Genomic DNA, 7706 nt, shown 5'->3' with positions numbered 1-7706 from the left:
AAAAAAAAAAAAAAAGAAAAATGAACAAGATTTGCTTGTCTGATAGAGCCTGATGGAACCACAGACCATGGCCCCTAGCTGCCCTTTAGGTCTGGAATTGAACCCACACCTGTGGCTTCCAGCTAAACAAAAGACAGGCATACACATTGAACATTTACCTGAGGTAGATACACTCCTTGGAGAGAAAAATCATGGGAGAATAGAAGAGTTGTGTATGCACAGGGAGACAGCTCAGGGGGCAGTAGTACATGGAGGGATGGACACAGGAAAGAGGTAACTATCAGGAGGAAGTGGGAGGGGAACTGTTGCATTGGGGTAAATTGTAGTCAATGTCCTGAGACAAAGTGTATGTGAGCTGCTATATGGAAAGTGAATTTGCTCTGTAAACTTTCATCCAAATCACAATTAAAAAAAAAAAAAAGAGAGAACATTTCCTGGAAAAGGATATCATGCTTGGTAAAGTGGAGGGTCAGACATAAAGGTGAAGATATTCAACAAGATAGAGTGACATAATGGCTGCAATGATAGGGTAAAGCAAAACAAGGATTGTGAGTATAGCACAAGTGGAGAGTATTTTGCTCTCTTGCACATAGGGTTGTTATGATTGCAACCTGCTCAATGGCATCAAACCATTGTGTGTTTTTTATCTTTTTACCAGTGAATTCTATTTATCCTAAGTTTATATATGGTTATTTTTCTATATGAAATAAAAAATATTTTATTAAATATGTAAACCAATTGCATTTTGGACAACACCTTTCATTCATAAAAGTTTCTTTAAAATTGACTAAGACTATACTTTCAGGGATCATTTCTATAGTTTGTTACTAGAGAAGTTTCTCTGATCGTGTAGAGCACCGAAAACCACTAGGAGGAGGTGCAGCGTTCTCTCCTGAGTGTGAAGCCGGCTCTTGGTGTTGCTTTGCTGCAACTGCCATTTGCCATTGATGATCGTTCTTCTCTTCCATTTGGGAGAGGAAGAGGGAGAGAGCGCAGTCTGAGTGGCTTTCGTTCCATGATCTTTAACAGAATTTTGTTGAATTTTTTTTTTTTTTTCCTGTGGAAATTGTAGTGTCTCGACAGAATGGGAAACTTAAGGATCAGAAAAGTGGATCCTCTATGAGACTCTGAGACCTGAGCTAGAATTGTACCACCATTCTAGCCAATAACAGCTGTAAAACATCGGAGGAGAGTATGGAACAAAACTCCAAATCATAAAGATTACTGGTCAAATGAGACTGGAGAGCTAACGCCCCCCACCCCTCACCCCATACCCAAATATGACTCTCTGAAAGGAGATCAGGATACAAAAAAAAAAAAAAAAATTGACTGAATATGTGGTGATTTAATAACATTTTATCTTCTATCCTAAAAGTATTGATATGGAAACACTGCATTTACTCTAAGCTCTTGTTCTTTGAAATTATTTTTTCAAATTATATTTGGTTATAACACTTGAAATTTAATTTTAATTTCATGAATTTATATGTCTCTACAAATTTAAAAATCTTAATTCTGGAAACAGGTGAGGTATATAAATAATTGATGATTTTTCATTTATTTATTTAGTTTTTACAAGTCTTTTGTGTTCCTGGTAAGATTTGTTCCCAAGTATTTTATTTTTTTTTGGTAGCTTTTGTACATGGTATTGATTTCCTTAGTTCCTTTTCAGCAATCTCTTTGCTGGTCTAGAAGAATCCAACTGATTTTTGTTTGTTGATATTGTATCCTGTCACTATGCTAAATTTCTCAATTCATTCCAATACTTTTCTTTCTGAGTCTCTTGGGTTTTCTACATAAAGAATCATATATAAAGAAAATAGGGATAGTTTTACTTCTTTCTTATCAATTTGGATGCCTTTGATTTCCTTTTCTTGCCTTATTGCCCTGGCTAAGACTTCCAACAGGATATTAAATGGAAGTGGTGATAAAGGGGATCTTTGACTGGTTCCTATTCAAAAGAGGAATGGTTTCAGTCTCTCTCCATTGAGGATAATGTTAGCTGTTGGTTCTGCATATATTCTTTTATTTTGTTGAGGAATGTCCCTTCTATTTCTATTTAGTTGAGAGGTATTTTTTTTTTTTTTTAAATCAGGAATGGGTGTTGGATTTTATCAAATCCTCTTTCTATATCAATTGATATGATCATGTGGTTCTTTTTCTTTATTTTACTTATGGATGACATTGATTGTTCTTTTAATGTTGAATCATCCTTGAATACCTGGCATGAACCCCACTTGGTCATAATGTATTATATTTTTGATATGTTGTTGGAGTCTATTGACTAGGATTTTGTTGAAGATTTTTCATCTATACTTAAATGAGTTATATTTGTCTGTGGTTTCCCTTTTTAGGGAGGTCTTTGCTTGGTTTTGGTATTGTTCTGGTTACCTAGCATCTCTCTAACAGAAAATATTACAAATAGGATGGCCTGAACAAACTCTCTTACAATTTGGAGATTTTAAGTCCAAGTTCAAAGTGCCAGGCTCTAGGGTCTAGGTGAAAGCCCCTCAGCCTTAGGCTTCAGCTCTGCTTCCAACTCCCAGGCCACTGAAGCTAGAGACATTTCTTCACTCAGACAGCTACTGGCTGCTGAGGCTGCCAAGCTCAAGGTTGACAAGTAAAAAGGCACAGTCCTGATGTTACCAAACCACACAGCATGCCATTAGTTCAAGTCCATTGTAAGTCCCCAGGTTGGCAGAGCATGGCAGGTTGTTGAACAATGACATGGCTACATGCAGGGTCCAAGTGTATCATAAGCTAGAGACCATTCCCAAAGCTGCTTCTTATATACAGGGAGCAGACCACATACCCAGAGCAGTGACTCAGCTGCTTGTGGTAGATCCCACCATGGAGTTGATTGCCAGTCTCATCATAGAGAATAACTACAACCAGTTGCCCAGTCACTCAACCAAGGCCAGCCAAGTTGACATACAACCTTAACAACCACAATTCCACCCCTTGTCAACTTGGCACCTGTACAGATCTTCAATGGGTGGTATCTGTACAGGTCTCCTCATTGGGTGGCTCTAGTGCCCTAGTTCCTCTATGTGGTGACCTCACCCCTTTGGTCTACCAGGGGCCCCATTTTTCTCCCTCTTGGGCATGGCAGCCCCTCCCCCTCACTCTTGGGCAGCAGCTATGGCTCCATCCCACTTGCTCACATAAATAAGCAGCCCTACACTCCAGAACCAAGTTGGTGAAGGCCTGGCTCTTTGAAATCTTGGGGGCTGTGGTCATTCCACCCTCAAAGACCATGGTCCTACCCTTAAGACTGAGACAGCTCTGCTTCTGTTTCCTTGGTCTCTCCACTTCTGCCAATTAATGCCCGAGGGCAACCCACTCCGTGGGAAACATGTAGCTTTCTTTCTCCATGGGCCAGCCAACCTGCTACTTCATTTCTACCAATTAATGCCCAAAGGAAACCCATTCCACCATTAAGCCACCTAATCAAAGGCATCAAGCTTACTCCTCCGTGGGCTGGTAAAGTTGTCACTGTCTCATGCCAGTTCTCTTGGCTCTGCTACTGCCATCTCTCATTTCAGTCTCTGGACTCTGCTCCTGTCATCTCTCATGCAGGTCTCTTGCTCTACTCCTGCAGTATGACAGGGTCTCTCTGCCGGGATCTGGTGTCAAGGACACTCTCCCCTTCTGTTTCCACATTTTAGGTATCTGTCAGAGCAGCATTCCACTCCTGGTATCAAATGCTGTTCTGATTACCTAGTGCCATTCTAACAGAAAATACCACAAATGGGATGGCCTGAATATACAGGAGTTTATACTCTTACAATTCAGAGACTTTAACTCCAAGTTCAAAGTGCCAGGACTAGGAGCTGGATGATAGCCCCTCAGCCTTAGGCTTCAGCTCTGCCTCCAGCTCCCAGCCCACTGAAGCTAGATGCATTTCTTCACTCAGACAGCTGCTGGATGCTGAGGCTGCCAAGCCCAAGGTTGACAAGTAAAAAGGCACAGTCCCAATGTTACCAAACCACCCAGTAGGCCATTAATTCAAGTACAATTTAAGTCCCCAGGTTGGCAGAGCATGGCAGGCTGCTGAACAATGACAAGTCTACATACAAAGTCCAAGTGTGCCATAAGCTATAGACTATTCCCAAAGCTGCTTCTTATATATGGGAAACAGACCACATATCCAAAGAAGTGACTCAGCTGCTTGTGGTAGATCTCACCATGCAGTTGATTGCCAGTCTCATCATGGGGAATAACTACCACCAGCTGCCCAACCACTCAACGAGGCCCAGCCAAGTTGACAGAAAACCTTAACCACCATAGGTATCAAGGCTATACTTGAATCATAAAATGAATTTGGGAGGATTACATTGTTTTCTATGTTTTGGAATAGTTTGAGTAGGATTAGTTTCAATTCTCTAGATGTTTGGTAGAACTCTCCAGTGAAACTATTCAAGGTAGGACTTTTTTTGTTGTTGGTAATTTTTTTATGACCCATTCAATTTCTTCTTTTGTTATGGATCTATTCAAACTGTCCACCTCACTCTGTGTTAGTTTAGATAAATTGTATATTTCTAGAAATGTATCCATTTCTTCTAGATTTTCATACTTGCTGGAGTATAGTTCTTCAAGATGAGCCCCATAGGTCAAAAGGTATGCAAAATATGACTGGACCTCATCAGAGTAGAACCAACCTTAATGATATAGATAAAGTAAAACTCTCAGGACCTCCATTAGCTGACATAGCATGACTCAAATTGAGGAGAAACAGCTGCAAGCATCCATTAAAATTCAGAACATGGAACATAAGAAGTATGAACCTAGGAAAATCGGAAAGTTGTCAAAATTGAAATGGAATGCATAAAGATTGATATCCTAGGCATTAGTTAAATGAAATGGATTGGTTAAGGCCATTTTGAATCAGATAACTGTATGATCTACTATGCCAGAAATGGCAAATTGAAGAGGAATGTCATGACATTAATCGTTACAAAAGATGTTTCAAGATCAGTCCTGAGAGATAATGCTGTTAGTGATAGGATAATATCATAAGTCTGCATGGAATACCAGTTAATAAAACTATTATTCAAATTTGTACACCAACCACCAAAGCCAAAGTTGAAGAAAATGAAGATTTTTATCAACTTTTGTAGTCTGAAATTGACCAAACATGCAATCAAGATGTGTTAATTATTGCTGGTGACTGGAATGCAAAAGTTTGAAACAAAAAAGAATCATTGGTAGTTGGAAAATTTGGCCTTGGCGATATAAATAACAATGGAGATTGCATGATAGAATTTTGCAAGACCAGTGACGTATTCCTTACAAATATTTTTCTTCAACAACACAAACAGCGGCTATACATGTGGAGTATACAAGAATCAAATTGACTACATCTGTGGCAAGAAGTGATGGAAAAGCTCAATATCCTTAGCCAAAACCAGGCCAGGAGCTGAATGTGGAACAGACCATTAACTGTTCATATGCAAATTCAACTTGAAGTTGAAGACAATTAAAACAAGGCCATGAGAGCCATAATGTGACTTTGAATATATCCCTCCTGAAGTTAGAGACCATTTAAAGAATAGATTTGATGCATTGAACACTAATGACTGAAAACCAGAACTGTGGGATGACATCAAGAACATTATCCATGAAGAAAGCAAGAGGTCATTAAAAAGACAAGAAAGGAAGAAAAGACCAAAATGGATGTCAGAAGAGACTCTGAAACTTGCCCTTGAGCACAGAGTAGCTAAAGCAAATGGAAGAAATGACCAGATAAAAGAGCTGAACAGAAGATTTCAAAGAGCAGGTCGATCAGACAAAACTAATAGCTATAATGAAATATTCAAAGACCTGGAGTTATAAAACCAAAAGGGAAGAACACATTCATCATTTCTCAAGCTGAAAAAAACTAAGCAAAAATTTAAGCGTCAAGTTGCAATACTGAAAAACTCTATGGGCAAAATTTTGAGTGATGCTGGAAGCATCAAAAGAAGATGGAAGGAATACGCAGAGTCACTGTACCAAAAATAACGGGTCGATGCTCATCCATTTCAGGAGGTGGCTTATGATCAAGAACCAATGGTATTGGAGGAAGAAGTCATAGCTGCAGAGAAGGAATTGGTAAAGAAGAAGACTCCAGGAATTGACAGAATACCTATTGAGAAGTTTCAACAAATGGACACCCCACTGGAGGCACTCACTAGGCTATGCAAAGAGATTTGAAGACAGCTCATTGGCCAACTGACTGGAAACAATCCATGTTTGTACCCATTCTAAAGTAAGGTGATCCCACAGAATGTGGAAACTATCGAACAATATCATTAATATCACACACAAGTAAAATCTTACTGAAGATAATTGAAAAACATTTGTAACAGTATGTTGACAGAGAATATCCAGAAATGAAAGATGGATTCCGAAGGGAATGTGGAATGAGGAATATCATTGCTGATGTCAGATGGATCTTGGCTCAAAGCAATGAACACCAGAAAGATGTTTACTTGTGTTTTATTGACTATACAAAAGCATTTGTTTGTGTGGATCATAACAAATTATAGTTAACATCGAGAGGAATGGGAATTCCAGAACATTTAATTATACTCAGAAAGAATGTATGCATAGACGAGGAGGCTGTCATTTGAACAGAACAAGGGGATGAGACATGGTTTAAAATCAAGAAGGGAGTGTGTCAAGGTTGTATCCTTTCACCATACTTATTCAATCTGTAGTCAGTTATTTTGTTGAACAAATAATCCAAGAATCTGGACTATATGAAGAAGAATGTGGCATCAGGATTGGAGGAAGACTCATTAACCACCTGCGATACACTGATGACACAACTTTTCTTGCTGAAAGTGAGTATGACTTGAAGCACTTACTGATGAAGATTGGCGATCACAGTTTGCAGTATGGATTACATCTCAATATAAAGAAAACAAAATCCTCAAAACTGGACCTCTAAGCAGCATTACAATAAATGGAGAAAACATTGAAGTTGTCATAGACTTCACATTGCTCTTTCCTATGATCGTCGCCAGTGGAAGCAGCAGTCAAGACATCAGACAATGTATAGCACTGGGCAAACTGGCTGCAAAGGCCTCTTTCAAATGCTGAAGAGCAAAGATATGTCCTTGAAGAATAATGTGAACCTGACATAAGCCATGGTATTTTCAATCACCTCATATGCATGTGAGAGCTGGACAATGGATAAGGAAAACCGAAGAAGAGTTGATGCTTTTAAGTTGTGGTGCTGGTGAAGAATGATGAAAGTACCGTGGACCTGCTAAAAGAACTAACAAATCTATCCTGGAGGAAGTGCAACCAGAATGCTCCTTGGAAGCGAGAATGGCCAGACTTCGTCTCACCTACTTTCGTCATGTTGTCAGAAGGGACCATTCCCTGGAGAATGATGTCATGCTTGGTAAAGTGGAGGGTCAACAAAAGAGGGGAAGGCCCTCAACAAGATGGATTGACACTGTGGCTGCATTGATGGGCTCAAGTGTAGCAAGGATTGTGGAGCTGGCTCAGGACCAGGTGGTGTTTTGTTCTGCTGTATGTAGGGTCGCTATGAGTCAGAGATGAGTCAATGCCACCTAACAACAACAACAATTCTTCATAGTATCCTGATATTTTCCTTTTCTATTTCAGTTGGTTCTGTTGTGATGTTGCCCAATTCATTTCTTATTTGTGTTATCTGTATTCTCTCCATCTTTTCCTTTAAATTTGCCAGTGTC

The 7706-nt window shown here is 39.4% G+C and overlaps 1 non-coding gene across 1 annotated transcript; it reads left to right on the top strand.

Moving 5' to 3' along the window:
* The first annotated feature begins 789 nt into the window (after positions 1 to 789).
* On the top strand, positions 790 to 1006 carry LOC122150522. The gene has a single exon (XR_006163711.1). It is a non-coding gene; the product is annotated as a small nucleolar RNA U3 (small nucleolar RNA).
* The last annotated feature ends 6700 nt before the right edge of the window (positions 1007 to 7706 follow it).

Source organism: Orycteropus afer, unplaced genomic scaffold, assembly GCF_000298275.1.
Source record: "Orycteropus afer afer isolate SDZICR_OR568_19922 unplaced genomic scaffold, OryAfe1.0 scaffold00159, whole genome shotgun sequence".
Classification (NCBI taxonomy): Eukaryota; Metazoa; Chordata; class Mammalia; order Tubulidentata; family Orycteropodidae; genus Orycteropus; species Orycteropus afer.
Note: the sequence above shows the minus strand (reverse complement) of the source record. Positions and strands in the feature narration are given on the sequence as shown.